The 7344-nt window shown below is 37.5% G+C and overlaps 1 non-coding gene across 1 annotated transcript; it reads right to left on the bottom strand.

The window, feature by feature from the left end:
• Window positions 1-2763: 2763 nt before the first annotated feature.
• Trnaa-cgc lies at window positions 2764-2836 on the bottom strand. The gene has a single exon. It is a non-coding gene; the product is annotated as a tRNA-Ala (tRNA).
• Window positions 2837-7344: the final 4508 nt, after the last annotated feature.

The following is a 7344-nucleotide window of genomic DNA, read 5'->3' as shown; positions in this document are numbered from 1 at the left end:
CTGCTTTCACTTCTTTGCTTAGAACTGGGTTTCCATCAAAGCTCTTGATATTCATGCAAGTTGTTCTCCTTTCTCGAAAGGTCTCTTTAACTTTCCTGTAAGCAGAATCTATCTTACCCCTAGTGAGATACGCCTACCCATCCTTACATTTGTCCTCTAGCCATACCTGCTTAGCTATTCTGCACTTCCTGTCGATATATTTTAGCCGTTTGTATTCATTTTTGCCTTCTTCATTTACTGAATTTTTATATTTTCTCCTTTCATCAATTAAAATCAATATTTCTTCTGTTACCCAAGGGTTTGTACTAGCCCTCGTCTTTTTACCTATTTGATCCTCTGCTGCCTTCACTATTTCATCCCTCAAAGCTACCCATTCTTCTTCTACTGTATTTCTTTCCCCCATTCCTGTCACTTGTTCCCTTATGCTCGCACTGAAACTCTGTACAACCTCTGGTTCTTTCAGTTTATCCAGGTCCCATCTCCTTAAATTCCCACCTTTCTGCAGTTTCTTCAGTTTTAAACTACATTTCATAAGCAATAGATTGTGGTCAGAGTCCACATCTGCCCCTGGAAATGTCTTACAATTTAAAACCTGGTTCCTAAATCTGTGTCTTACCATTATATAATCTTTGTGATACCTTTTAGTATCTCCAGGGTTCTTCCATGTATACAACCTTCTTTCAAGATTCTTGAACCAAGTGTTAGCTATGATTAAGTTATTCTCTGTGCAATATTCTACCAGACGGCTTCCTCTTTCAATTCTTAGCCCCAATCCATATTCACCTACAACGTTTCCTTCTCTCCTTTTTCCTACTACCGAGTTCCAGACACCCATGACTATTAAACTTTCGTCTCCTTTCACTATTTGAATAATTTCTTTTATTTCATCATACATTTCATCAATTTCTTTGTCATCTGCAGAGGTAGTTGGCATATAATCTTGTACTACTGTAGTAGGCGTTGATTTAGTGTCTATCTTGGCCACAGTAATGCGTTCACTATGCTGTTTGTAGTAGCTTACCCATACTCCTACTTTTTTATTTGTAGTTTCGTTAAGAGCGATTAATTTTATATTCGTGGGTTTTCAAAATTTATTTATGGTAACTTACCATTCTGATTCAGTGACAAATTTTGATTGGTTCTGTATAATGCACTGGTTTCAGTAGGTTTCGTGAAGCTTCCGATTGGCTGTGATATCTCTCTGCTGATGCGAATTAGCATATTCGCTTGTCTTTCGGGGAACTAAAAATTACTCTTCTTTTTTTATAGAGAGAAGAGTGGAGTTGGAGATTGTATATCATAGTGATCAGACCTACTGATATATGCTCCGTGGAAAATTACTTATATTGTGATATTTCCCTACCAAAATGTTTGAGAAGTGCCGTAAAGTGTGGAAGAGGGTTCGGGTCAATACACGGGGTGAAATTCAGAACATTTGGTGACGTTTTAAATGGTTAAATTCCGCGTGCCTTGTTACTTACTTGCGGACGTGATTTTTATATATATATATATATATATATATATATATATATATATATATATATATATATATATATATATATATATCGTGAGAATGATTGTAGCAAAATTTCAGATAGCTGTGCTGAGAGATACATTTTGTTTGTAAACTTTCGGTAAGATTTACCATAAACTGTCTACAGTTATGAATGATACGTGCACGTGGACTTTTCAAACTTTGTATAGCTTAGAGTAAGACTTAGCAGTGACTGGCAAATGGCAGCTTACCACAATAGAATCTAATTTAACTCACGTAAGTACTGTCATTCAACTATTCCTTCCTCAGAAAAACCAGTGTTTAGTGCCACTTGTGATTGCGAGGTGTAGAGCTTTTTCTTCTATAGATTTTTCCGGCTGAGACCTACGTTTCATTAGCTTCAAGGAGGCTTGCATGTGAGAAGAGATTTACCACCAGGTGAGTGAAGCTTTGCAATGCACTGTGTCCCCGCACTGGGCGAATGGATTAAGCGTCTCATCAGAATCGCTTCAGCATCAAATGTGCGGGCATACAATCTTGATGACCATGTCAGTTTCTTCCCAACAAGAACACCAGAGCATTCTGCTGCTTACAATATACTGCGTCTATCACACAGCCTGGAACACACAGGGAATACACAGCACGTGGTCAGAGGAGCTGTTATTCGTCAGCGTTATCTACCGAGGCAGCGATGCATTTTCGGACACATGTTCATAGGACCTTCTTTCCTCCATTTTAGTTGAGGAATTCTACCTTGCAGTTTGTAGATTTTATTAATGTTCAGCCTGATAACGCAGCTGCTATGCCTTGTAATTGTAACTTCATTTGCTTGAGATTTTTACAATGATAAAATCTGCTTTAATTCGGCTATAAGCATATTAAGAACTGTTGGTTCTAAATTGTTACGGGGATTTACAATCTGGGTTGTTCATGACCAAGTTTTTAATCAAAAACTGTCATAGTCCTCTTGGCCCACAGTATGAATGCACTCCATTGCGTGACTAGATTTAATTACGACGTTTTTCTTTGTATGTTCACAGCTTTTTTACCATTTGACCGATGCGTTATGTTAAAATTAATGACCATTACTTATAGGTGGTGGTGGTGGTTAGTGTTTAACGTCCCGTCGACAACGAGGTCATTAGAGACGGAGCGCAAGCTCGGGTTAGGGAAGGATTGGGAAGGAAATCGGCCGTGCCCTTTCAAAGGAACCGTCTCGGCATTCGCCTGAAACGATTTAGGGAAATCACGGAAAACCTAAATCAGGATGGCGGGAGACGGGATTGAACCGTCGTCCTCCCGAATGCGAGTCCAGTGTGCTAACCACTGCGCCACCTCGCTCGGTCATTACTTATAGACGTCTGTTAAGAGGATGAGTTACATGTTCACTTATACTATTATGCTTGGCTCTCCTTATATAATTTGTTACACATTGTTTTAGATCCTACTTTCCATTCAGGCGAATAGGTCATCTGAGGACCACGTTCCAATTTCAGTTTTTCGTAGTTTGTTCTTTACTTGTATGCTTTCCCCTATACACACTGATTCTTCTTTCTGTATTCAGACGATTTAGTCCTTCGATTTTCAATACTTCTCGAAAATCTTCTCTGTTATTTATATCTCCTGTTTTTATTTTTTTACTTTCTGAATGCTTTTACAATTCTTGGATGCAGCTTGTGGTGGACTTCTTACCACACAAATATTTCGAAAACTTATTAGTTATCTGCCAACAGCCTTGTGTCAGTGGTAACACCGGTTCCCGTCAGATCATCGAAGTTAACCAATATCGGCCTGGTGGGCCTTGGTTGGGTGACCATCCGGTCTGCCGAGCGCTGTAGGCAAGCGGGGTGCACTTAGCTCTTCTGAGGCAAACTGAGGAGCTACTTGACTGAGAACTAGCGGCTCCGGTCTCGGAATCTGACATACGGCCGAGAGAAGGGTGTGCTGACCACATGCCCCTCCATATCCGTATCCGGCGACGCATTTGAGCTGAGTAGGACACGGCGGCCGGTAGGTACCATTGGGACTTCATTGCCTATTCTGTCGGATAGTTTTTTTAAATACTTATCTACCGATTTGAATTCGAAATAAATGTCCAATACAACATGGATCTTCCTTTTCTCATTAAGTTTGAAATATTTTCTATATTTTGGTATGTTTCACCATCACTTTTCAATTTTCAACATTTTGCTTTGTATGGTGTTCCTAGTATATTCCTTATAATTTGCCTCTCTTGTACTTCAGATTTATCTAAATGCAATCGGTTGCATGCAGGCATTCTGGCTTGAGTGCTGTCTTGTAATGCCTTATTTTTGACTTTTGGGATTTGTACTTGATTTTTTAGAGGTCCCTCGTGATACCATATGCACTCCCCATTTTATGCAACCTTTGCTCTATTGCAGATTTTTCAAAAGCATTTTCTTACATTATTTCTCTCAGATATTTAAATCGTTTTACCATCTCTATTTGACCAATATTTGTTTTCAGGAGTTTTGAAGCATCCTTAAGATTTGTCATAATTTTTATTTCTTTTGCAGATATTGTTCAGCCAGTTCTGCTGTCTATTTCTTCAAGGAGACTTATTTGTGATATAGTAGATGCCACAATTTCGGAAAGTGTAGCTAAATCATCTGCAAATTCAAGGCAATTGATTTTGATCGTTTTGATTCCTCTTCCTATCCTTTGGGCGAAATGTCGAGTTCAATATTTTTTTCGTAAGAATTGTGGATAGACCGTTACCTTGTCGTACACCTGCTTTTATTCTGAAATGATGTGAAATTCATCCCATAAATTTTACTTTACAGACGGCATCTGTAAATGTTTCACGAATTAGGTTTTCCAGCTTAGACTTTACGCCAAATTTGCGAATTGTTTTACCTATAGTTTCTTCGTCAACAGTATCAATAGCCTTTTTGAAATCCACCAACTAAACTACGATGTACTGTGAATAAAGTAATCGGTGGTGAATTACTGACTTGAGATTGAATGTCTGTTGTGAGCATGATCTTCCCTTCCTAAAACCACCTTGATATTCACCTAACTGACTGTCTGCTGTTGTTTCTATTCTGCTTAATAAAAATCTTGGGAAATGCTTTGTACGCTATTAGCAGCAAAGGGATTCCTCTGTAGTTGTCTACATCCAGTTTATTATCTTTTCTTGTGGAGTGGATGTATCAAGGCAACTCTCCATTCCTCTGCGATATTTTCTGTTTTCCAGCTTTCTTCAAAGAGTATATTTCGCTCATTTGATATATTTGGCAGAGACCACTGCAAAAGTTCAGCTGTAATATTGTCTTCTCCCTTAGCTTTGTTAATTTTGAGGATTTTAATTACTTTTTCAGTTTCTTCTATAGTTGGCGGTAAATCTTCTTGTAAGTTTTGATTCAAATGTGAGAATTACAATTTATGACCTGGTTCAGGACAGTTCACAAGGTTATGAAAGTACCTTGCAAATATTTCACGAATTTCAGTATCCCTTTACCCAATTCTGCCGTTTTCATGTTCGAAAGGGACCTCTGGAGTTTGGTACCCGTTTAATTTCTCCTTAAGTTTACTAAGAGTTACAGGTATTACTTTTTACAAAGTTTCTGTCTACATCTAAAAGTTTCTCCTTTCCAAAGGCTCATTTGGTATTTACGATTAATTTGGCTGTTTCCTATATCCTACTTTATTGTAAAAAATTATGTTACGCTGCTTTTCCACCAATTGCTTACTGATCTGAAGATGATTACAGAAAACAACCGAAACTAGCCTTCGTGCTATAACTATATACTGAAAATTTGGTCTTGGCATAAAAAGTTTCTTTTATAAAAATTTTTCGTTTAATTAATTACACGAAGACACTGATCCCTCCCTGAAAATGTCAGGCTCAGTAAGGATTTCCCTGGCTAAGTTGTACGACACGTAAACTAGTTATTTATAATTAGGCAGAAAATACCGAATGAGGATAACGAATTTTTTTTAATAAGGAATTGACTAAGCTAATCATAACCCCGAAATAGCCAGAAGTAAGCTGCTAGCAAGCCACCTGGAATTTACGGGCTCTCAGCGCCGAGGTTATACGCTATACGACCCCCCAAACCCCACTCCTCTCCGGGCGCTGACTGCCAAAACTAAAAATGAACACCTATGGCTTATACTTCAAATAAGTAAATCCTACAATACTGAAGACATTTTAACCAAGGGAAAATAGCAGCTAAGAATTCCGTGCACAGACTATTATATCGCATGACATTTTCAGTCCTTTTATTCTTAATAGTGGCCAATTCTCACGAATTTTGACCCCATTCGAAGTATTCATGATAAAAATATTTCTGAAATAGGCATAGAACAGAATACTGATAATTATCAGAATAGACAGAAAGTACAGAAATTTCATGTTACTATTAAAATGAAAAAATGGTTAGCTATACAGGTAAACTCAAAGACAACAGCTAATAAAGATCTTCGTACTTTAAAATACTTGCAATAGGAAACTTACAACAGAAGCTATTCTCATTAGTGTAGACAAGGCTAATTATTCGCAGTTGTTTATGATGGCAATTATATCTGTAAAACAGAACGCTTCTTCCATTTCAATGGTATCGTTCAGGTAAAAAAACGATGTTACCAAAAACTTTCACACGAATCTTAGAAGAGAAACAGAAAATTCTCTTTTCCTCTTTTCGGATGCGGAAAAAATATAAGTTAAAATGGGAAATGCTGTTATTCCGAATTATGTTCACAAATCAAGGTTCACAAATTTAAAAAATATATATGTCCATGTGACTGATAAGTCGCATATATGTACAGTATTTAATAATCACTTTCTGAATATAGCAGGTGAACGAAATAGAAACCTAGTCCCAACAGGGAATCATATAGCGCTCTTAGAAAAAAGTGTTCCGAGACTGTTACCTGAAATGCTCCTCTATGATACTGACAAGAGGGAGATTGAGATAATAATTAAATCACTAAAGACAAAGAACTCTCATGGATATGACGGGGTATCTAGCAGAATACTGAAGTATTGTTCTATGTATGTTAGCCCAGTTCTCAGCCATATCTGTAGCTTTTCCTTTAGGAGTGGTCGGTTTCCTGACTGATTAAAGTACTCGGTAGTGAAGCCACTTTATAAAAAGGGAGACATTGATAATGTTGACAATTTTAGACCTATTTCTATGCCATCGGTGTTTGCTAAAGTTATCGAGAAGGTTGTATATACAAGCTTACTGGAGCATTTAAATTCACATAATTTGCTGTTAAATGTTCAGTTTGGTTTTAGAAATGGTTTAACAACTGAAAATGCTATATTCTCTTTTCTCTGTGAGGTTTTGGACGGATTAAATAAAAGGTTGCGAACGCTAGGTGTTTTCTTTGATTTAACTAAGGCTTTTGACTGTGTTTACCACAAAATATTACTGCAGAAGTTGGACCATTATGGAGTAAGGGGAGTAGCTTACAATTGGTTCGCCTCTTACTTTAAGAACAGAAAGCAGAGGGTAATTCTCCGCAATATTGAGAGTGGTAGTGATGTTTAGTCCCAATGGGGCACTGTTAAGTGGGGCATTCCCCAAGGGTCGGTGCTGGGGCCACTGCTGTTTCTTATTTATGTAAATGATATGCCTTCTAGTATTACAGGTGATTCAAAAATATTTCTGTTTGCTGATGACACCAGCTTGATAGTGAAGGATCTTGTGTGTAATATTGAAACAGTAACAAATAATGTAGTTCATGAAATAAGTTCGTGGCTTGTGGGAAATAATTTGATGCTAAATCACAGTAAGAATTAATTTGTTACAGTTTCTAACTCACAATTCAACAAGAACCGATATTTTGATCAGACAGAATAGGCATATTATAAGCGAGAC

The sequence above is a fragment of the Schistocerca piceifrons genome, chromosome 3, assembly GCF_021461385.2.
Source record: "Schistocerca piceifrons isolate TAMUIC-IGC-003096 chromosome 3, iqSchPice1.1, whole genome shotgun sequence".
NCBI lineage: Eukaryota > Metazoa > Arthropoda > Insecta > Orthoptera > Acrididae > Schistocerca > Schistocerca piceifrons.
Note: the sequence above shows the minus strand (reverse complement) of the source record. Positions and strands in the feature narration are given on the sequence as shown.